The 23179-nt window shown below is 43.7% G+C and overlaps 1 protein-coding gene across 1 annotated transcript in view; it reads left to right on the forward strand.

Moving 5' to 3' along the window:
- The first annotated feature begins 811 nt into the window (after positions 1-811).
- Positions 812-23179, forward strand: part of LOC147751672 (tetraspanin-11-like) — a 1044069-nt gene continuing 1021701 nt past the window's right edge. The window contains exon 1 of the mRNA XM_086939141.1: positions 812-993. The gene's annotated coding sequence lies outside the window, so the exon portion shown is untranslated. The remainder of the gene's footprint in view (positions 994-23179) is intronic.

Genomic DNA, 23179 nt, shown 5'->3' on the forward strand with positions numbered 1-23179 from the left:
TGTGTTTTAAATCAACAAATGTGTCCAAAAATAATTTGCTCCCTACTGGTCAGTTCATTTTTCTAGTGCCACAATGAAATGCACAGCTGTCCCTAGTAGCTACTTTTAAGAGATTCAACACACGCTGCGAGTTGTTTAATTTAGTTTTTTATTAACTCATATTCACTACTCCACATATTCATTTTTGTGGTATTTTGATGTGAAAAACTTGCAGCGACTGATTCCACTCAAGTCTAAACTGTGCACATGGGGCGGATGAAAATAATTCCAAGGCAGGTGCCGTCTTCCTAATGAGGGTAAGAGGAAGGGTGTGGAAAAAAAGCAAGCTTCTAAAATACCAAGTTTTTTTTTATTTTATGTATACACAATAGAAACTGGCTCTATTGGTAAACAGAACACGTCTTGCCTTATCCAATTTTCTTTCACCAAAAATAACTCTTGCGTTCCACGTTTATAATGACTGCTGTCATCAGCCGGACTGGCATGTCCTCATAAAATTATTTTTGTACTCGCTGCCTTTTTTGTAGACGATAAAAGCATGTGTAAATGTTCAAGGCGTCCCGGAAATCCGTTCTTTCCCGTGCATCAGATGACATCTGTCTCTCGTTATGGCCTAAACGGTCCCTCGTTTCAAACGTTCGACTGTTGTATAATGTTACAAGGTAAACACTGCACAGAATTAGACTTAAACGTGTTAAAGCTAATAATAAAGCGTCTCAAAACATATTGGGGATGTGCGTTGTATTTTCAACCACATGCAGCCAGTGGGAAAGTCCAAGCGCCCAGCAGGCCAGGTACATCATCTGTGATCATTCGTAGAGAAGGCAGGACACGAGGAAACTTTCCCTCTGATGCCTGCTGTGCCCTCTGCCGAGCAAGTGCTGAGTTACGTTCGAGCCCTATCCCTGCGCTCACACACCGGACCAGGAGCTGGGAAACCGAGCTCCCTGCAGCCTGCAAACTAAGGGAACCTACGCCCAGGGACCTGTGCACGTAAGTGACCCCAGCTGGATCAAAAGCGCGCCATCGCTGTCACCCTCAGTCACGTCGCCTCAATATCACCCGCCCGCCCCCGCCGGCGTGACTGCTCCGGGAATAACAAACCGCTAGTTCCCGGCGAAGCACGCGCAGCCCTGTTTTTGCACTGCAGTTTAATTTAGACCTGTTACAGGGGAGGGGCGAGCCGAGTGTCAGCTATTTTCTCAATGCCCAGTCTAACCTGGGAACGCTGAGTTTGGTTAATGCCTAAATTATTTAGTGATTTGAGAAAAATAAAACTTGTATTTTGTCAGGTTTGCGGGAAAGAGGGTAATCGGGAAGCGGCTGTGAAGAGCTTGTTACGAACCAGGTGTACTTGTTAAAAAGTAATCTGTTTGGGAGAAACTGCCAACCAGGGCGGGACTATTGACACCGACACGAGATGCAAAGAAAAAAAGTACATGAACGATGAAGAAACAAACTCATTTCGGCTTCTGGCGATTTCCCCAATATCGTGTTACTATATGTCAAGAAGCAGCTAGTTTCGATACTTTAATTGCTATTTTGATGTGCTTCCTTCATTGTGGTGCTTGTTTTTCCTCCAGTATTGTATGATTTTGCTTTCTCGAGAATTATGTGTCCATCTAATGCTTGTTAATGGAAAACAAGGCATTTCCTGATGCTCCTGCCAGACCTCCGCGATTACATTTCTGAATGTTGGCGAGTGTGTTGTTTCAAGCAATCCAGTGCCTGAGGTGTTTTGTTGTTGAGCGGTCGATAAAATGCTCTTTGTTCTTCCTTTATGGCAGTCACTGTCAGCGAAATCGTTAGTGATAAATGTATGTTTTGATTTAATATTGCACCTTAATGACAGATTATCAGGGGCATAGGCAAGCGGTGTTTTGTTTATTCAGCCGCCTATTTCTAAACAAACTGTCACCATAACGTCATCATGGTCAAAAATAGGGCAGGCCATTGATTCTGCTATCCTTAAATAACTTCCAAGTCTGCTCACGTCAGCTGTAATCCATAACAGAGCTCTCGTGTTTCCCAGTTCCACGCGTGAGTTGCTCATCAACACCAGGAATTTTTTATTTTAATTCTGGGACTTGTAGTCCTGGCTTTTTTTTTTTAGTATACAGATCCCAGTATGCAATCAAAAATCAGGCCTGGTGCGATACTCGGGCATGACAGTGGGGAACTTGAGAGCTTTTTTGTTGCCTGAAGCCGGAGCTGGCTGTCAGTGGGACCCCATACACTGACTGGGTCCGTAGGTGCCTGTGCTTTCAATATCACCTCTTAATGACATCAATCATATTATTAAATGGATGTAAAAGTGAATTGTTTTCGAACATCATTGCACGTTTTTGTTGCTGAGTGAAGGCAGCCTCCTTCTGGAGTTCTGCTTTCTGAGACCGTCTAAAGTAAAGTGTTTTAAAGTGTACCCAATATACATGATGCGCACATCCCAGAATGCAAGTTTTGCTGTACATAGACTGAAACAGCTGTGATTTTCCTGCCTCAAAAGGTTCAAAACCAAATCAACAGAAATCTTCAGTGGGATAACGTGACCTTTGGCAAATAAAGGTTCCCTTCCCACAGCTGCGTGACTGACCCAGATGCTATCGAACATGTATCATCCAACATGTAACCAATCAGTATGTAAGGTACAGAAGCAAGGCCTTGTTACCGTGAATACATTCCAGCCTATAACAACTCCAAACTTTTCCAAAACATATGATGGCTATTCATAACACGATTTGCATACCTTCCTGGATGTGGTTTACATTCTAGCCATGACTTGGCAGCTGCTAAGTTTTTTTGTGTGTAGTTTCAATATATTTAGTGCCCACCCTCTTCCTGTTTGTGAACCCAGACTGTTGAGCACTGCCTTGATCTCCACTTGGTAATAAGAAAATACGGTTTGGCAAAAAACAGCAATTTATATCTGGGATTCATGGTTCTGCCATCGCCTTCAATTGGGTGGTCTGAGGGAACCTCTGGGAGAAGAGGCTAGGAATGGGCAGAGAAGCTCCCCTGCTTCATTTCTTAGCACAGATGACAGGTATAATAAGGTATGGAGCAGGCGGCGAATTGTCATCTTCAATTAAAATAAACAGTGATATTTGACAAGGGTGTTTGTTAGCCCCTTCTTGTTCTGTCTATATATAAATGACCTGGAGAGCTTTTTGACGTGCCAAGGGTGGGTCAGAGAAACCTCCCGCACTATTATATGCAGATGATTGTGTATTAATTTCAGGAACAGGTGTGGGGTTGTAGATCCTTGTAAATAGATTCATTGAGTTTATGAGCGACCTGGGCTTAAAGACAAATACAGCTAAATCACATTTTATGGTGGTGGGGAAAGCACACCACAAAAAAAATCCTGTGATATCAATAACCTCAAGCTACTCCAGGTTTCAAATTTCTCTTATCTAGGTGTCCCCTTCAATCATAAAGGCTTGTCGTCCCATCTATTAGAAGTTAAGATGAGGAGCTTTGATAGAACTCTTGAAGCTCTATTCCGGTTTTAAAGGAAATTGGGTTCCAAACCCCATCAAGGCTTTTCTCAATATTTATAATGCTTGCTGTTCTGCTGCCATCTTGTATGGGGCTGAGGTTTGGGGACATTGTAACACGTCAAACGTACAAACTACTGAACATGTCTTTCTTAGAAGATTAATGTCTGTCCCTCCTAGCCTTCCGATTATCATTTGTCATAAGGAATTGGGGTTAATCCCCCTAGCAGACCATATTCAAATTGCCCCTGTCATGTTATGGAGCTCAAGTTTGACAAATGAAGAAACAGCCCTTAATCAAGCAATAATACAGGATTGCTGAAACTGTGATCATGTTAATAAAATACTGTGGCTTAGCTACTTTAATAGTCAGTTGGCACTCATTTGGAGGCATGATTGTTTTACCGACCCCAGTGCCTAATTTGAGCCTGTGGTTTCAGGTGCTCAGCACTGTCACTTAATTGTCAACACCGGGGCTTCAGACAGTCTGCCACAAGGTGGCACTGTCTCCGATGACCACAAGAACAGTCAATTAATAATTCAATATATATAAAAAATTACTATTACCTGTGGCCCAAGTCATTCTAGTTGCTTTGGGGCCAGGAATAGTCTGAATTGTCACACCTGTAGGAGTGTGATGGTTAGTAGTTGTGTTGTTACAATCACTGGCAGTATGGCAGGTACAATTTGTGGTGCAAGCTGCTGTGGACTCCTGACATGAGCCCTGGCACTTATATTTTTACAAATTAAACACTGACCGACCCCCACATCATTACCTCTGTTACGAAGCCCCAATCAAAAAGGGAATTTTTAAATGCCCTAATGAATCGTAGAGAAATCTTGGAACTCAGTATAAAAATGCATAGCCGACTATTTTCCCTTGGTTACCACCAAAAGAACGGAGCCATAGCTTTTGTTCCCTTTTAGCCATTCTAACAAATGTTACCTTATAAGATTTAGATTCGGCATTGCTCCATCCATTGGTGTCGTGCCCCAGTAAAACCTATCACAACGCTTATCTGGACCCATGCCCATGCGACTGTAATTCAACCCAGAATATGCTGCATTTCTTTTTTCTGCCCGGACTATGATAAACCATGCAGGGATTTTATTTTACCACTTCTGCAGGTGTTGAATATTTGGAAATGCAGACCAGCTTTATTTTACCTCCAGCTCCTTCAATCAGAATATATATGTGATAAGATATCCAGTTTTATTTCTGTTGCAATGCGATTAAGGAGGCTGGTAGGAAAATGATTGTTTTTAACATTTTGTACTGTATTGGATATTTTAATATTGTTCAAGCAGATTACTTTTACCTTTAGAGGACTATTTTTTGGCATTACCAAGAGGCACTGCACACATTAAAAAATTGTCTGTTTTAAAGGATAATGAATTTCAAATGACTTGAATTGGGTGGCCATGTCATGTTCTATGAATTTTTGTTATAAACATACTGAGTTCTCTTATAAATATTTTATATATTGTTGTATGTTTATGTGTAACATTTATGGTTTGCTAAACCGAATAAAGTTTGAAGATTTATTGATTGATTGAACCCAGATGCTTAAGCATTTGGCTTATTACATTTTAGGGCTCGAGAGACCTGTAAAGCGCTATTTAGATCTTAATCTGTGGCATCATGTGTGCAAAAGGCTATCGACACGTACAGTTCCGTTTCACCCCTCAAATGATGATAGACGTACCCACCTTCTCCATCTGCTTCAAGTCCCTGTATTACACCGTCACCGATTTTAGAAGGTAACAAACACGTGCTGCCACGTCATACGGTTGGCTAGGTTGAAAGTGAGTTAACTTTAAAAAAAAAAAAATCATTTTAGAAGTATGTATTATGTGCTAAAGTTCAGGCATGGATTTTTTCCCTTTAGGTAAAGATTATTTTTCGAATTGTCAAGATGACCCCATCATCTTACTCTTCTGTCTGGTTTAGGATTGAAATCAATGAGAAGGTTCTCCGATGGATCTCTTACTACAAGTCGGAATGATAACAAAGTGTTGTTACAGCCCTTCTCCTCTTCATCCATGTCTACTGTTTGCAGGGTACACAAGGACCAGCCCTGAACCCGACAATGTTTAATATTTATATCCTTCGTCTGGAGGCTCTCATGGCCTTCTTTGGTCTTCCTGTTTTTCTTTTCTTTTTTTTTTACATCATAAAAAAAATGCTCGTTTTTGTTTTTAATTAAAAAGGTAAAATCCAAGGCAGATATGTGCAAATTAAATGCAGATTTTTATTCTCTTGGAAGGAAGTCAGTCTGCACTCGCTGACATCAGAAGTTTGTAACTTTTAACTATTCGGAGCAGGAGGAAATCTATTTTTCTGAAGCTGAGAGGCGGTATGAAAGGAAAGATTGACAACATGTTTCCCTACACAGTCCAAGATAAAAAGAACAAAACTGGCGGCTTCAGTTTGAAGAATTAGTGCTAGGCGAGTGAGAAATTCATGTAATATCCTTTTGTGTAATTATGTGATTCGTGAAAATTTCACAAAATAATGTGTATTTACTTACAATGCAAATCCATCATTTAGCTCTAGCATGCATTTCGTAGTAAAAAATAGAGCAAAGAACAATAGTGGCGAAAGAAACCGCCGCTAGCGGTCTGGCCATTTGTGTTATTCTTGAGCACTTGTGATAAAATTTAGCGGCAAAAGTTGCATACTTGCACAATGTGACATAAAGGTGTAAGCTGGGGAATTTTGCATAACTAGCGCTAAAGTAAAATTCCAGAAACTATGTCAGCACAATTTAAATTTTGTTTGTGCCTAGCTGCGGCGTGCTTCTGCATAGGATATTGAAGGGAATGGTGTGTCATGTTCTGGTAGAACTCAGGAGGAAGGGACACAACTTGTGGTCTTTTTAACACCACATACCGCACTACATTGTCTACTGTTGGCCACCTACCACCCCTAAAACTGCACCAACAGTGGATGGATACATTATCTTCTGATGAGGTCTGTAGTGAATCAACAGCAGTATTTTGAGAACTGAAAATCTGAGGTAAATGTAAAGCAACATCAACACATATAGCACAGTGCCATATGGATACATATTATAGGGATTATTTAAATGCCCTCATTACAAGTGCCCTGAAATATTGATTGTTATCTATACTGGAGGTACTGGTAACGAGCCCCGACTTGGCATTTCGGATCCACTGAAGTACCAGAAGGAAATCTGTCTGTGTACGGGATAGCTCCTGTTTCTTTTCTCTGCAGCCCACGTAACAATAAACATCTCTTTGACCTGAGAGATTTCATGATGTTCGGATAGGGATTAATCGATCATCATTTCTGGACTCGTTGGTTGAACCCTAAGTTCCTGATCACGCACAGTTCAACTTACACCTAGACGGCGGAGATGACTTTTCGATTTTTAAGGAGGGATTTACATTTTGATATTATCCATTCGGAACACGTTATACTTTACTCAAAAGTTAATCGAGTAAATCCCGTATTGCCCTGATGAAGACCTGTTTAGGGTGAAACGCTTTGGCTGTGCATGTATGAAATCAAGAATATTAAAGAAGAACACAGATACAATACTGAAGATTCAAGAGCCTCTTTTCTATTTATGTCTAGTTGTTATTGTTGCCTCTCTGCCTTTGATATTGGGTACTGGTAACTCCAGAGACTGGAAAAACCATTCTGGTGCAAATTGGAAATTGAGAGTCCACTAAGATATGAGAAAGTACTGTGGAAATTCTGGGTTCGATTTTCACAGTAATTTCTTATTTTGACCCATACTTTCACACAGTGTTTGTCAATTTACAAGCCCTAAAGCAGAGTGCTATATGTTAAAAAGGGGACCATGTACTTTTACATGCTCCAGCAGTAACAACCCATAATTGTTGTTTTTACTGTGGACAGGCAGGTAGCCCCATTGACAAGTACAGAGTTACAGGCTGCCACCCCAGCCCTGCTAACATCTGAATGTGATTGCTGGGGTTGGTACTGTTTGGTATCAAAAGAATCAGTGCATTAAATCCGATTTATTGGTAGGCATACCCCAGGCTATCATAAACCTCACAATAGCTAATAAGAGTGCTATAGTGCAGTATCGGGCTGGAGATGTCCTTCATAACTAAAGCAAGAAGTGGACCTAGGACCAATCTATGATATACTGTGATGGATATCTCCATGAACACTGTCTTCCAATTGAACAAAATAGAGGTGCAGGTTAGGTCCAAATTAATAATCCCACATCAGAGAGACCATATCTTCAGCTTGCGGTGCCAACAACAAAGGCGAAGTACAGCAAACCTTGTCTGTGTAACATACTTTTTAAAGAATTTTGTAATGGATAATTCTGTGTTTGTCATTTGGAGAAATATGAGTTTGCTCACAGCAAAAGGATTGTTGTCCTTCGTGATTGGGGGGCAACTGAGCCAGAAAATTTGAACCGGGAATGCTGAGGTAGATAAAAGAACAAGACACAAATGAAGACTGGAATCTGATTTTACTTCTACCATTGTCTGTGAATGTTTCCACTCTCTTTTCTATGTCTGCTGATAGAATGGCGGAAACTGGCCATGGGGCAATGGATTCCTACTGCATTGGTGAACACAATGAAAGATGCTCTCAATAATTAGTACATTAATAACATATGTGGAGTCAGTAAAGATGCAGTGTGAAATATGGAGCGAAATAAGGCCACAAGTATGTTAATTTAACTGTATCCAGGAAAGGCTGTGAAAACTTGGAAATGAATTGGCAAAGAGCCTTCAGTTAATCTGCCCACTACTGTTGAGAGATTCATCTCTCTGTCAGGAGTGATTTACACCTTAAGCTTGGAATGCACTTGCACCTTATTCAGGAGGTTCTCTGTGTCCTCCCATCTGTTTAAAGATTAACTAAGCACAATGAGCAACTTGCACATGCTCCTGTCAGCTTGCTCATTAGACCCCAAATGTACCTTTTCAATCCCAAGCTGATTTTTTTTACCGTATCCTGTTTGGGCAGTCACTGACTGTCCGTTCCAGCAAACACTGTCCTGTTTGATGTTGGTAGGAAAAATGTCTGGGTCTGTTACACTCTGTCCATCTCTAAAAACTCCGAGCAGAGCATCATTGTGTAATGGGACTGATCGCTTAGTCTTCAGCGGCATTACAAATTCCAAGTGCAACTGATTTCCCTTGTTGACACAATAGCCGCGAAGACTAAACCTTCTTTACTCCTTCCCTCTCCAAGATTGCTGGAAGGTTGCTTCCTTCCTTTTTTTGATCACTTTAAGTTTATCTCTGCCTTCTTCCTATTTAAGAAGACAAACATAGTTTTTGGTGTGTCACAGCTTTGCTTTCTTTGCCTGTTGTTCACTCCATAAGACTCATTTGTGTCTCTTCAGACTTTGGAATTCTGCTTCACATTCTCTAGCTTTTTGGACCTTCTATCATTGTTGGCCTCATCAATTTCAAGAGGATTTTTGGAGGTGTCCAATATTTCACTATCTTCAATTATTAAGCCTATGGTTTGGTCTATTCCTTTATTCTGTTTATCCTAAGCAAAGCAGTAGTTTTTAGATACGGTAAAACTTATCTCCATGATAGGAAGAAAACAGCAACAACAGCATTCCATTGAAGACCATCCCTTGACATTGTCTTACAGGAGTGCCTAGAGGAATTTTCTCCTAGGGGTGAGAAATTGAACAGCTTTACCAGATAATCAACCAGATAATCACCTATATGAATAACTAATCATATGTACCTTGGTGTCCTTCATCAGTTATCTCAGTCTGTGACTTGACATCTGATACAACCTCTCATCCCATTTCGAGGCTAATGGGCGCCGACAAACACCAACTTTAATTGCTGATACTTACCATACCAACTCCAAACACAGCTCCACTCATCCCCTGCAAACCACTGTGTCACCTCGCTTGACTTCCTATCTTGAAAAATGGGGGCTATAGAAAATGGAAAGAAAGCAACATTGCTGCCTGGGAGCTTATTTGTACTTTAGGAAAAATATCACTTTTAATCTGGAGTGTTTGGGACTAGGAGAGACATCAGTGTTCGAGAATGATAGTGTGAGAAACTGGGTTGTTGGTTGGGGTGTGAAACTCTACTCATGCAATAGCCAAAATCCTTGTCAGTGGGGAACCACAAAAAGTCACTAAAGTAACCAGTGCTTAACCCTCTGAAAGCTTGGCACAAAAGCAGTCGGGTTTAACTTACAGGCAATGTGTAAACTATTTCTAAAGCACTCAAACAGTAATAAAGTGAAAACACATCCCAAGATAAATTCCACACCCATTTCGAAAAATAGAGTGAAGGTAAATAAATTATGTGACAACCAAATGACAAAAATCCAGTCACCAGAACCGGAGATATGCGGTTTTAAAGGTTTCAGGTAAGTATAGCTCCTAAAAGCACGAAGCGCCACTCACGACTATCTGGTTGTGTAAGACTGGGTGAAAGTCTCAAGTTCAGGCTGACCGTGGTGAAGCACAAGTCGGATATAGGGACCAGGTTAGTCCAGCTAAAAAAGTTACCTTCTAAAGTCTAGTGCAAAGAGTTCCATTTGTGGTAGAGGAGGCCACGAGGAGCAGGGAGAGCGTGGGAGATAGTCATCACTGAAGCGCAAAAACCAGCCCATGCTTCGCAGACAGCCATTGCTGCAGGGTTGAGGTCTGGTTTTGTGTCGTAGACGGTCTTTGATGGAGCATTGTGTTTAGTCTATATTTTCAGCTATGCATGGGAATTTTTTACAGTGAAGAAGTGTAAGGTATTAAAAACAGAGGGAAGCAATCACTGGCCACTACACCTAGAGGTAAGCCTGGAGCCTAGGGATCAAAGGGAAAAGCTATCCCAATGCAAGGTGAATATCCCAGATGACTTTCAACCAGAATCTCTGATAAACATTTAAGGGTTCTAAGTGATTTCCAACTGCAGCAAGAGGTGTACAAAGAGAAGAAGGTACCAGACAATTCTTTGATGTGGCACAATGGTAGATCAGTGCAGGATGTTAACTGTTAAAAGGTTGAATTAAACAATAAGGTGAGGAAGGGAAAAAGAGAACAGGTTAAAAAGATGGAAATAAATGTCCAGTTTGATAGAGAATGTGGAAGATTAAAAAATAAGATAAAGAAATGGGAGGAGTCCTTTAATAAGAAATATGATCATGAGATAGGCAATGATCTGCGCAAGGCAAAAAACAAAGATAAGAACAAGTCAAAAATGAGGAAAAAAGAATATTTCTGAAAATGTTGGGAAACTATGATTGAGGTAATTGAAACAAATAATGTTAGGAAATTCTGGCAGTTATTATGTGAAGGAACATGATGAGCCATATGGAAAATTAGATATTTGGTTGGTGAAGATGCATTGACTAAACATCTGGAAGTGATACATGAGAATAGAAATGAAAAGGTGCGCTGGAAGGAAAAGTTCATGACGGGTGAAGAGAATTTATCATATTACTTGGTCAAGGGATAAAAGAAACAATTCAGACCCTAAAGCTAACAAAAGCATCCTTACCAGATAACCTTCCTGCAGTTATAATGAAAAGGTGGGTGCATTTCCATAATGTAATATATCGGGGGGTGGTCTTGATTTCTGGATTTTACTCCAATAGCTGGAAGGGGGCAATTATACGTCCTGTTTATAAAGAAAAGATGATGATACGGCTCCCCAAAACTACTGTCTGATTAGTTTACTGGGCAAGTGGCAGAAATAGTTTTAAACAATGCTATTGTGTTTGTTAAAAGAATGGGTGAAGAAAATAATACAATCCCTATAGAACAAGCATTGGCATAGCCAATAGGTCTCACCTTTGGCTAAACACTTATAAGGTCCCAAAGGCAATACCTATGCTTGTTTTTTCTGTTACTTTCTATTTCAGCCCAAATCACTTGCAAGGCATACCCCCTCCCGCCCACCCCTCCCGCATAATCGCGGAAAGGGACGGTATTCTTGTTGTAAAAGTATGTGGACTCCACAATCAATCTTTTGAATACGATTAGTAATTAAAAATAAAATGTTCTGTTTTGAAAAGGGAAGAGAGTCTCCCTTCATGCGGAAAGACATCGCATGCAAGAGAGAGAGCTTTGGCGTGTTGCCCTTTTGTTCGTAATGCCTTCATTGTGTGTTGACATTTTATTAGTCAACACATCCTAAAAGAGATGCAGTACCTCCTCCTGCTGGACATTTGCTAAACTACAGTTTTCTACACAATAAAATAATGCAAGGGCATGTAAGGATCGACAGGCACATAAGACAGACATTTCCCGGGCTTACCGTTGAAACAATCTCTACGCTCTCCAGCATACCAAAGCTCACCTGGCACTATTTCTGCCCCTTTGCATTAACATGCACTTGCACAGAAAAGAAAAGAAATCTCGTAAAACATAAAAATGTTTTTCCCCCAAGGTTCTATTTACATTTCCTTACTTTTGATTTCTTTATAGGTGACGAATGGTTGAATTATCTTCGACACTGCATTATTGAAAATGAACCTCCTATGCATTCATGCCAACATTTTGAACCTTGAAAGAGAGAGGTTTTGAAAAAGAAATTAGGGAGAATGTCATCCCCTCCCCCTTGACTTACAGTGACACTGAGGTGATTTTAGTCGGGAGCATCAAAAATAAGGAGGCACTGCTCGTTTCTGCAGGCAAAACGCAGTGGGATACGAGGAATGCAGCAGAGGGGGGAGGGGTGGGGGTAGTGCTGCTGAGAGCACACAAAGCGTTTCCTTGCGGGAGCGAGCAGGGGCACCATCTGTTTACAAGTTAATTACAAACAGATTGTTTCAAAGCTCGCTCCCGCAAGGGAATCGCCAAACGTGCACGTGTTGCCATTGAAAGCAATGAAAAGTTTGCACGTTTTTGGCAGAAAATGTGAATCGATTCCTAAAGGTCTATTCCTAAGCAGTGAATGCGCGCTGCGTAGGCGAGACCAAAAAAGGAGGTTTTAAAGTAGGCCACTCAACATTAGACCACTGCTTTAGTTTGTGGGCAATGGCACAGGAATCTATAGACCCCAGGGGGAAATTGGACTTTAGTTTGATTGATTTTCATGCTATTTTTGATCTGGATGAACAAAATGTATTATCGAAAACCCCAATCATCTTCGGTATCCCTAAGGGTTTACTTTTGATTCTTCAGGAGCTAAATAATCAGAACTGAGCTTGGATGATAGTAGATACTGAAGGCATGTTAACCCGGAATATACAATTAAAGAAGTGCCTGCGCCAGGACTGTATTTTGGTTCCTTTTTAATATTTACATTATTTTAGCAGGCCTGTAAAAAACATTGAAAGAAGCAAAAGGCTTGTGCTTTAAAATGAACGTCTTGCCCATCCCATGCCTTTCCTATGCGGATAGCCTGGTAAAAACTGACATGACTGAAATAGGCTTACAAAGGAAATTGAAAGTCTTCCATGAATATTGCCTCAGAAAGAAGCTAGTAGTAAATATGGATAAGACAAAGATCTTTGTACTGGGGAAAGGAAACACAAAGTATTGCTGGACCATGGGAGGGAATAAGATAGAAGTGGTGACAAATTATAAATATATAGGGATGTGGATTGATGAAAAGCTCAATTGGAAAGAAAATATAGAACGGGTAAAAGCTAAACCAATGGTCTCAGTCAGGGCTTAAAGCAGTTTAGTATGCAATCTGAAGGCCCTTCTTGCGCCGAATTTTGCAAGTTTGTAGAGCCATGATCCATCCTCAATTCCAGAATGAAGCAGAATTATTAAGTTTATGTGGTGAAATAGACTGTGATTATGACGAAGAAAAATGTGTAAAAAAAGATTGCTATCCCTGCCACCGTCATCTAATATACAAGTTATAAGAATGGACACTCAGTTTACAGTATGGAGTTGCCTAGCGTATGCAGCAGTGGTAAGGTTTTGTTTGGGACTGCGGTAGGAAGGAGGTAAAAAATATGTCCATGCCCTGTACATATGAGGTTGAATGCAGCAAATTGAAGTAGGCAAAGGCAGTTAGGCGAATGCTGGGTGTGATATTCAGCAGATTAACTGTAAAACTGGATGAGAAGAAGCTGGAGAATAATATTTCCAAAGCTGAGTTGCGAGTGATCAGAAAAAAGTGTGCCAGAGAGCAGGATCTGCGGTATCTGTAGTATATCGTCTACATAGTTTCTGAGAAAGGCGTGGAATGGTGACAATGGCTTCCCATACATTAAGGCATTGCCTAATCCCCAGTTAAGACATACAGTACTGAAATTTAGAGCTGGCATAAACCTGTACAATGAAGACAGGACCCAGACCTATACAAACTGGTATGAGAAATTTACAATCTACATGCTCTTTTCAACCCTACAGTGGGGACCCCGGATTAAATATCACATTGAGGTTCCCCTCGGGTAGTTTTAATTCACTACTACACCCTTTTTTTCACATACTTGCTCTCACCTTCATGCCTTTTTTTAAAAAGGTCTCCGCCAAAGAGCCCTCTTGCGGGATCCGTGAGGTATTGCACCACCAGCCGCATGAGGAGCTAAGCCTGATGATGGAGCAGTCATATTTGATCTTGGGAGCAAGGATTCTTGATCCCTTTTTAGCTCCCAGCCACCCCTTCTACTGATATTGATAATCCCCAGTTAAGACATGCAGTACTGACATTTAAAGCTGGCACAAGCCTGTGCTATGAAGACAGGAGGGTAAAATCGGTAATTATAGATTACATAGGTGTATATACATGCCCTATGGTTACAAACTCAAAATTTGACCTGCGTGGCACAGATGTTGCAGGGACTGAAGATATTTATGCTGGATACCTTCCTGATCGCTGTAGTGAACTTTTATAATGCCAGAGCACGGTTGGATGGGGTATCTAATGTTCATCATCTTAGTCTGGCCCTGAATTCATTGGCGGAGACTGGAACTGGGTGAGAAATGGCAGTTCTATCGGTGGATTTCAATTGTCATCTTTGTGATTGTCTCCTTTTTAATCCAGATTTAAAACATAAAAGCATGCTCGCTCAGGGGCCCCATTTTGATCATTCTATGGAGGGCCTAGAGTTGGGAGCCATTTTTGATGCTCATAATGTTGACTTCACTAAGGAAAAACGAGTTCACTCTCCGAACCCCTGCATTTTTGTAATTTTCAAGGGAAGGGGCTGCATGTCAATCATTAATTTTATTTTTGTGTCAGGGCCCCTATTTCTGCTCATCTCTAATTGTAATATTATTTACAGCCCTGTTAGTGATCATAATCCCTTGTCCTTAGTTATTGAAGTAAGAACTGCTGTCACTACTGTACATGGGAATGCTCACAGTGGGATCTCGTTAACTGATCAGGGTAGAATACTCAAATGGTCCTTGGTGAATTCAACATCTTTTAATGCTTCCTTTTTTGTCAGTTGTGTGCAGGCAATTTGCACTTTGCTGGACCTAGATGACTCAGAGCGAGATGTCCTGCAAATCCTTGAGGGTGCAGTCAGTGAGGTATCAAGCCTACTTTTAATGCCAGCGCCCCAACTGAGACAATGAGACCTTAGAGGGTGTGATGGGGATTGCTCGTGGAGCCTCCGATAACTGAAGCAGCTCTCAAACAGGTCCCTAGCTAAACCTGTAGAAAGACATAGAAGCAGTCCCTTGCTACCCATAAATCTACTCTGCAGGAGACTGCTTGGAAAGAATTTGGCCAGGCGTGTGTGAGTGGGGATAGCTCCTTTTTCTGGAAGATGGATCGAACACTTCGAAGAGATCTATAATACAGGAGTGGGCAGTAGGGCAAGGATAATGTGCTGATGAGATGCTGTGCTGAGGAGCAACCCTGTGATTTTTGAACTGGCAGACGTTACACAGGGAATTCAGCAATTATCCTGTAAGAAGGTCCCAGGACCAGATGGAATTCTTCCTGACCTTCTTAAGGCCGATCTTGAGTTCTGGGGGCCCGTTTTGACCAGGGTCCTGAATGCTGCCGGACTGACAAGGGGGTTGTCCTCATGGTCATCGGCAATGATCATACCCATTTGTAAGAAGGGGGATAATCCTCAATGTTATTGCCCCATTTTTTTGATAGATGCAGAGATAAAGGTCCCGGGGAGGGCCATCCTCAATAAGTTAATGGAGTGGTCCACCACCAATGGCACCCTCAGTGATGCCCAACATGGCTTAAGACCAGGTAGGTCAACAACAGACAAATGTTCGAATCTCCATCTTATAATCAATAAATTCACCGTTCCCCAGTCAGAATGGAAAGGGGCGACCAACTCGGTCCCCCCGAACTTATGGCAGAGTGCCTCGATCCCCCCGGGAAGCCATTTTTGGGCGGGGGGCGCGTCTCGGCTGGTATGCCCGAAGCGGCATAGCTGGGGCGCGCCCGTTCCCGCCCTAGAGTGGGCTGGCCTAGACACTGACGCAGCCAGCCACGCCCTCGGGGCAGGCAGGGGCGGGTATATGCCCGCCCTGAAGACGGATAAGAAGGGACGCAAGACCAGAAGACATCCTCTTGTTCTTGTGCCCTGAAGCTGCACCTCCTCGCTGCACGTGAGCTCGGGACAGAACGAAGAGCCAATTTTGAGCGTTTTAATCTTTCTTTTGTCTTCTAGATACTTCGTTTGAAAGATGCCCAAGAAAGGCGCGAAGAGAATGACGACTGACCAGATGGTTCGGGTCCTCATGAAGGAGATGTCCGAAATAAAGAAGCGGTTGGCGGAGCGAGACGGGGAGGAGGGATCGGGGCGTCCACCGGCTGGAGGGAAGCCAAAGAGGCCGAGAAGGGGGCCAGCCGGGGGAGACGTCCCGGTCCCCTGTTCCCCGCTCGAGGCGCCAGCCCCGGTACCGGCCCCGGTACCGAAGGAAGGGAATCCGATTCCCGTCGTAGTCACCCCGACATCCACTGAGGATATGCCTCCCGAGTTGGCAGCACAGTTAGCAGCGTGGTTGGGGGACAGTAGCGAGGGCGCCACGGCTGCCGAAGCGCAAGCACTGATGAAACAGTTGCGCGAAAAACGTGATACAGCCAAGGTACCCGCGCCGGCTGCGGTGATAGACAAGCCACGAGTGGCGGAAGCAGCGTTCGGTGCAGGTAAGCGGCCATTGCCGATCGCGAGGGATGAGTCAACACCCTCTCGTAGAGAAAAATTGGGGCAACATGTTCCTTTGACAATAAAGGAGAAGATTTGGGCGGGGGAATATGTAAACATTTTCTCCTTGCTTGTTGATCATTATGAGGTTGAAACTGTTAAGAGTCAAAAGGATCTGATGCATCCAAGTGTTTGGCGCGCAAAAATGGCCGCCTTTAAAGTGAATGAGAATATTGGCAACTGGGGCAATGCATGGGGAATTTTTACGTCAATTTTGGGGGAACGTAGGCCTGAATTGCTCCCTGAGTTTCCAGTATATCAGTCACGAATTATGGGGTACTCGACATCGCACCAAGGTAACCAATGGTTCTGTTATGACAACCTTTTCAGGAAAGCGATGGAGCATAACAAAAGTTTAACCTGGGACTGTTATGATTCTTTGACATGGGATAAAATGAAAGAGTCAGGGATGTTGAAAATGCCGTTGGTGGGGAGTACTGTTGGTGAATCCTCCCGCCAATATGGGGGGACGCCCTTTCGGTCGGGTACGGGTACCGACGATTATCCGAGACCCGCCGGCAATGCAGGGAAGAAGGGTTTCTGTTTCAATTTCAACAAAGGTAAATGTACTAGGCCCCCGGGATTGTGTAAGTTCAAGCACGAATGTAGTGGTTGCGGGGCACCCCATCCTGAGTCCTCGTGCAGAGCCAGAACGGGTGAGAATGGGGGTAGAGGAGGCGCCAAACAGGTCTAATGTAGTCCGAGGGGCGCCTTTACCAACTCCGATTGATACCTTGGCGATGATTCCCTGGCTCAGCGAATACCCAGATCGTACTTCTGCTGGGGTGCTGCGGAACGGTTTTTCATATGGTTTCCGCATCCCGGTGGGGGACTTTCAGGGTGTCGGGACGTGCAAAAATCAACTTTCCGTCTTGCAGCATACGACTGTAGTGCAAGATAAGATCCGGAAAGAGGTTATCCGAGGTCGGGTTGCCGGCCCGTTTAGTGTTCCCCCGGTACAGAATTTTGTCTGTTCTCCTTTAGGGGTGGTCCCCAAGAAGGACCCAGGTGAGTTTCGATTGATCCACAATTTATCAGCTCCTCATGGCCTTTCTGTGAACGATGCAATTGATCCAGAGGTATGTTCGGTGCGGTACGCATCATTCGATGAGGCCGTTGCCATTTTGAATCGCTTGGGGCCCGGGACGCTGATGGCGAAATCAGATATCGAGTCAGCGTTCCGTTTGCTCCCGGTACACCCGGACGACCAACGTCTTCTGGGATTCATGTTTCAAGGTTCGTATTACATGGATAGGTGTATGCCGATGGGCTGCTCTATATCTTGTGCATATTTCGAGAAATTCAGTAGTTTTCTACAATGGGTTTACACGAAGGAAACGGGTTTTCGAAATGTGATGCATTACCTTGATGACTTTCTGTTCCTTGGGGCCGCTGGGGATGACGAATGTGCCCGGGCCTTGACTGAATTTTGTGTATTAATGGATCGATTTGGCGTGCCATTGGCACCAGGTAAAACTGTGGGTCCCACGACTTGCCTCGAGTTTCTGGGGATCGAGTTGGACTCTAGTGAGGGTTGTTTTCGTTTACCAGCTGCCAAAGTGTCGAAATTCAGGGCAGCCCTGCAAATGTGTATAAATGCATCTAAAGTTACGCTGCATCAATTGCAGCAATTGGTGGGGAAGTTGAATTTTGCCCTGAGGGTGATCCCAATGGCCCGCCCCTTTTCCCGTTCAATTGCCCAGGCGATGGTCGGCCTAAAGGAGGGTCATCATCGCACGAGACTATCGGCTGAGGTCCGCCAAGACATGCGTATTTGGTTAGCATTTTTGGCGGATTTCAATGGTCGAGTCGTCTGGAACAAACCAGCCTTGTCCTCTGAAGAGCTTGGTCTATGGACGGATTCAGCGGGAAGCATGGGCTTTGGCGCCATCTTCGGCACAAAATGGTCGGCACAAAGGTGGCCAACATGGTGGCATGAAGAGGGGCTGACGAGTAATATTGCTTTCCTTGAATTGTTTCCTATTTTGGTGGCCCTCAGAACCTGGCCCGATGGATTCAAAAATCACTCTGTCATATTTTGGTCTGACAATATGACCGTTGTAGAATGCATCAATAGTCAGGCAGCACGTTGCAAAATGATTTTAAGGCTGCTTAAAGAAATTGTCTTGCTGTGTATGCAACTGAACGTGGTATTCAGAGCGAAACATGTCCCTGGGGTGATGAATCAGGCGGCTGATGCACTGTCTCGTTTTCAAATGCAGGCTTTCTCGGGTTTCCTTCCCTCAGCGGACCCAGAGCCGGCACCCTTTCCCGAAGCTCTCTGGTCTCTCGGTGCCCCGAACTTTGTTACCTCGTGGGAGAGAGTCTAGCACCAAGGACGAGGAAGGCATACGAAGGGGCGTTTCGGGCCTATTTAGCCTTTTTGGGGACTGAGAGAGGGGGGCTTTGGGGGCATGAGGATTGGGTAGTACATTTTCTGATGTCCTTGCGTAGGGCTGGGAAGTCGGTGGCTACAGCCCAGAGGCATCGTGCTGCCATTTCCTTTGTTGCCAGGGCTCATAATATCCAGGACCCGACAGCGTCTTTTGTGGTACAGAAAGCGCTGCGTGGGTGGCAACGCCTTGAGGGTCGCAGGGTAGATGAGAGGCGCCCGATAGGTCTGGATAGGTTGTCCCAGTTGCTGGCCACACTCCCCGCCACATGCTCGTCTCAGTTCGAGGCCTGTTTGTTCCGAGCTGCTTTTACGCTTGCATTTCACGGGGCGATGAGGATAAGTGAGCTGGTGGCAAGGAACAAACAGGATGTGGTGGGGGGTTTGTGCCGGGAACACGTGCAGATCTGGGGTGAGACGATGACTGTATCCTTTGTCAAGTCCAAAACCGATCAAGGTGGGGTAGGGGACTGCATAGTCATTCGCAGGATTCCAGGGTCCTCCATGTGTCCGGTAAAGTGTTTAGAAGACTACCTAGCACGAAGGGTGGCATCATGGGGAGGGACATTGTTGAGACACGCGGACGCCACCCCACTGACGAAATTTCAGTTTCAGCGGGTGCTCACGATGTCAATTACTGCAGCGGGCTTGGACCCGGGCGAGTTTGGGACCCATTCCTTTCGGATAGGGGCTGCCACTGAAGCTACAGCCAGGGGTCTCAATGTGGAACAAGTGAAACGTGTGGGGCGCTGGTCCTCCAATTGTTATAAGAGGTATGTGCGGTTGCACATGTTGTGAAGCTATGACAATGTACTCACGCTTCTTGTCTTTTGTTTGGTTTTCAGTTACGCAAGCCTTCGAGGCGGGGCGGACTATGCAGTCGACCCAACACCAGGCCAGCGGTCAGACATCACCGGCTGTGAGGAAAGAGGTGTGGGTCGTGGGCCACTCATACGTGAGGCGTGCCGCTGACGTATTCAAAGCAGGTGACATGATTCACGTAGCTGGGGAATACGGGTACAGGGTGTCCTTCTACGGAAGGGGCGGTCTCTGTATTGACCAGTTTCAGGCATTCTTTGAGGGTTTGTTAGGGCGGACGAGGTCACCGCCGTCTATAGTCATAGTACATTTAGGGGGCAATGATTTGGTCACCACCGGTAGACGACTTCTCCTAGAGGCAATGCTTTCCACTGTAAGTTGGTTGGCGAGGAAAGTTCCGGGGTGCATAATTGCGTGGTCTCATATGATCCCACGAAAAGTGTGGCGGGGGGCCGTTTCGATTCCTGCTTTGAACCATTCTGTTAGAAAACTTAATAACAAAGTGAGTAGGTTGTTCCGTTCCAGGACATTGCATTCTATCTCGCATGGTTGTATTAATGATGACAGTATGTATCTAGGGGATGGTGTGCATTTGTCTCGGGTGGGAAATGAGTTACTCATAGGAGACTTCTTAGCATGGTTAAAAAACGTTGAAACATGACCTTTAGGTAGGAGTTTTGTGGGGGTCCGGATAGCCGGTCAACTATCCGGCCTGTGGCGGTAAGGTCATGATCGGTGAGCACTAATTAGTAGATCCCTATGAGTGGGCGTCACCCAACACGGATGGGAGCGCTCGGGAGAGGTGGCCATTGGCCCCTCAATGGGGAGGCGGTCCCTTCTAAGGATGGGTCGCCGGAAGTAAAGGAAAAGGCGGTCAAGGCCCCTTCCTTTGTAGGAGGGGTTACAGCCCCCTCCTGGGGAATTTCCCGGGGCCAGTGACATCTGCGACGGCAGATGCGGTAAGTTGTGTGGGGTTGGGATAAGGTCTACGATACCTTCTAGATACCTCACACGAGTATTCGAACGACCTTTAACTGGCGTCGAGTCTTTAGGTGCCCCCGTCAAGTCAAGGGAAATTGGTAGTAGTTGCACTTGAGGTACGCCTCCGTGCTGTCGCCCCTCCCAAGTGGGAGGGGTAAGTCGGGTTAGGGATCTTGACACCGGTTATGACCTTGCCGTTGGCCCTTAAACGTTAGGATGTACAATTTCAATATGTCAAGAAAATGTTTGTAGGATGCTAGTTCGGCTAGGAGAACCTCTGTATTAGAGAATCTGTTAAGGTTAGCCAAACATCGCAATGTGGTAATGAAATTGTACATAACATGAAACGTTTAATGTTTTAATTTTGTTTTAATAAATACGGCCGGGATGGTCACTCCATCCCACTTCCAAAAACTTCAAGAACTGTTTCCGGTTTCCCTCCTTTTTGGGATTTGTGTTGAGAGGGGGTGGCGGGTATCTCGGCCATATCCCTCCATCTTGCATTCATGGACGTTACATCTGCATTTGACAGGTTCCATCATTCTAAACTTTGGGCCCTTGTTGTTTTGGTTCAAGATCTGGTACAGGGAGGATTTGAAGCTTAATCCTCTGATCCTCTCTGACTGCTTGTCTCTTGACTTTGCGTATAGAATCCCCTGGATAGGGTATAGGATATAAGATATCCCTTCTGCTATTCCATTAGCAGAAGGGATATCTTCTCTGATGCCTACTCACTGACATCTGAGAACTGAAAAGCATCAAGAGTTTGTTCCTCGAGTGAGCTCTATTTTTATTTTGTTGTGCTTTTTTCCTTGAAAATTATTGTTAGGGCTTAAACGTAACATGCACTTCTCTGGAGCCTGCCTGATTCTTGTGCTATAGATACCAGGCGTTGAGTAGAGATTGTCTCAAGTCTGTGTTATAACCTAACTGGAGTGGATTTATTAAGTTGTTTACCCCCTCCAAAATGAATAACCCTGCTACTGAAATCCATCCATTGATGTACTCCATGCATCCATGTGGGTAGTGACCTCTCAATCCATTGATCTACATTTTGACACATTTTCAATTCACCACTTGTCAATACATACAATGACACAAACTAAATCCAAGAAACACTTTCAATTAAAAAAAGGCACACGCCTGGCTTCTCTGTGGTTGATTTCCTTTTTTATTCTTAAACACTTGCCACTGAAGTTCCAACCACTTCCCTTGAGCGCATACTTTTTAGCTGTTGAATTTGAGCTTTTTATTGACAGGAGTTCTGGCAAGTACTGGAGGCAGAATGGACAGAGTGAAGAGAGTCTAGATAACAGTGTTGCCCAAGATCACACAAATAATCAGAGGAGAAAAGTATCCAATGTGGTTAAGCTTTGCAGAAGGTAGCAAGAAAATTAAAACTCTGAAAAAACAGACACTCCTGGCAATTCAGAATTCGGAACACCTAACACCCAGGATGTGCAAGGTATACATGTAACAACATTTCCATACAGTAAGTTAAGTTTCTTACTCAGAATTGCTGTCAGAGATACTCACTGCAAAATATCTAATGCTGAAAAAGGACAGTTCAATAGACAGAATTCTGCACAATGTCAAACATTAACCCCAGTACAGAGATCTGGGCCAAAATCCATTGTTATTTTGCTCCGCCTGCGATTCCAGTTCAGACCCAGCCATGTGCAAATCAGTCTTGACCCTGTTCCCCATGGGAATAGTTCAGCCCGAACTGCCAGGTCAGGTTCTCCCTGGACTGGTTTCGGGGCATCACCCCTCTTCAGCCATGCTAGCTTGATTCCAGTGGCATGGAGACCATGGGACCCATTAAGTAAAGATCTATAGCTAGTTAAGTCAAAAAATTGATGTAAGCAGTTCTAGGTCTCATTATAGCATGTACCCACAGGACAATCTCACTTAAAACATCACAAATAACAATGAGGGAAGATGTAGACTACGCACGTTTCGGCATTGCTGCCTTCATCAGGGAACCGTCTATTGCACTAAACTGAATAAGACATATAACAAGACTGTTCTAGGATCTTATGCGTGTAATATATGTACCCTGTAATCATAAAATAACAGTCTTGTTATGTGTCTTATTCAGTTTCAGTGCAATAGGCGGTTTCCTGATGAAGGGAGTAATGCCGAAACGGACGTAGTCTACATCTACCCCATTGCCCCCATCAATTCATGTCTATGGTTCTTTTAATGTTGGAATTTTTAATGTATATATGAATGCACAAATGGATACTATATTTGATATCGATTATAAAAAGGATTTGAAATGAAATCTGTTTGGGTGAAATAGAAAAAGACGAAACAAAAACCATAATTTAAAAATATTAATGAATAATAAAATGCAAAAAGATTTTCTTATATCTATGTCTGACAATTTTGGTTTATTTGTGATGTTTT

The sequence above is a fragment of the Lissotriton vulgaris genome, chromosome 1_1 (genome assembly GCF_964263255.1).
Source record: "Lissotriton vulgaris chromosome 1_1, aLisVul1.2, whole genome shotgun sequence".
NCBI lineage: Eukaryota > Metazoa > Chordata > Amphibia > Caudata > Salamandridae > Lissotriton > Lissotriton vulgaris.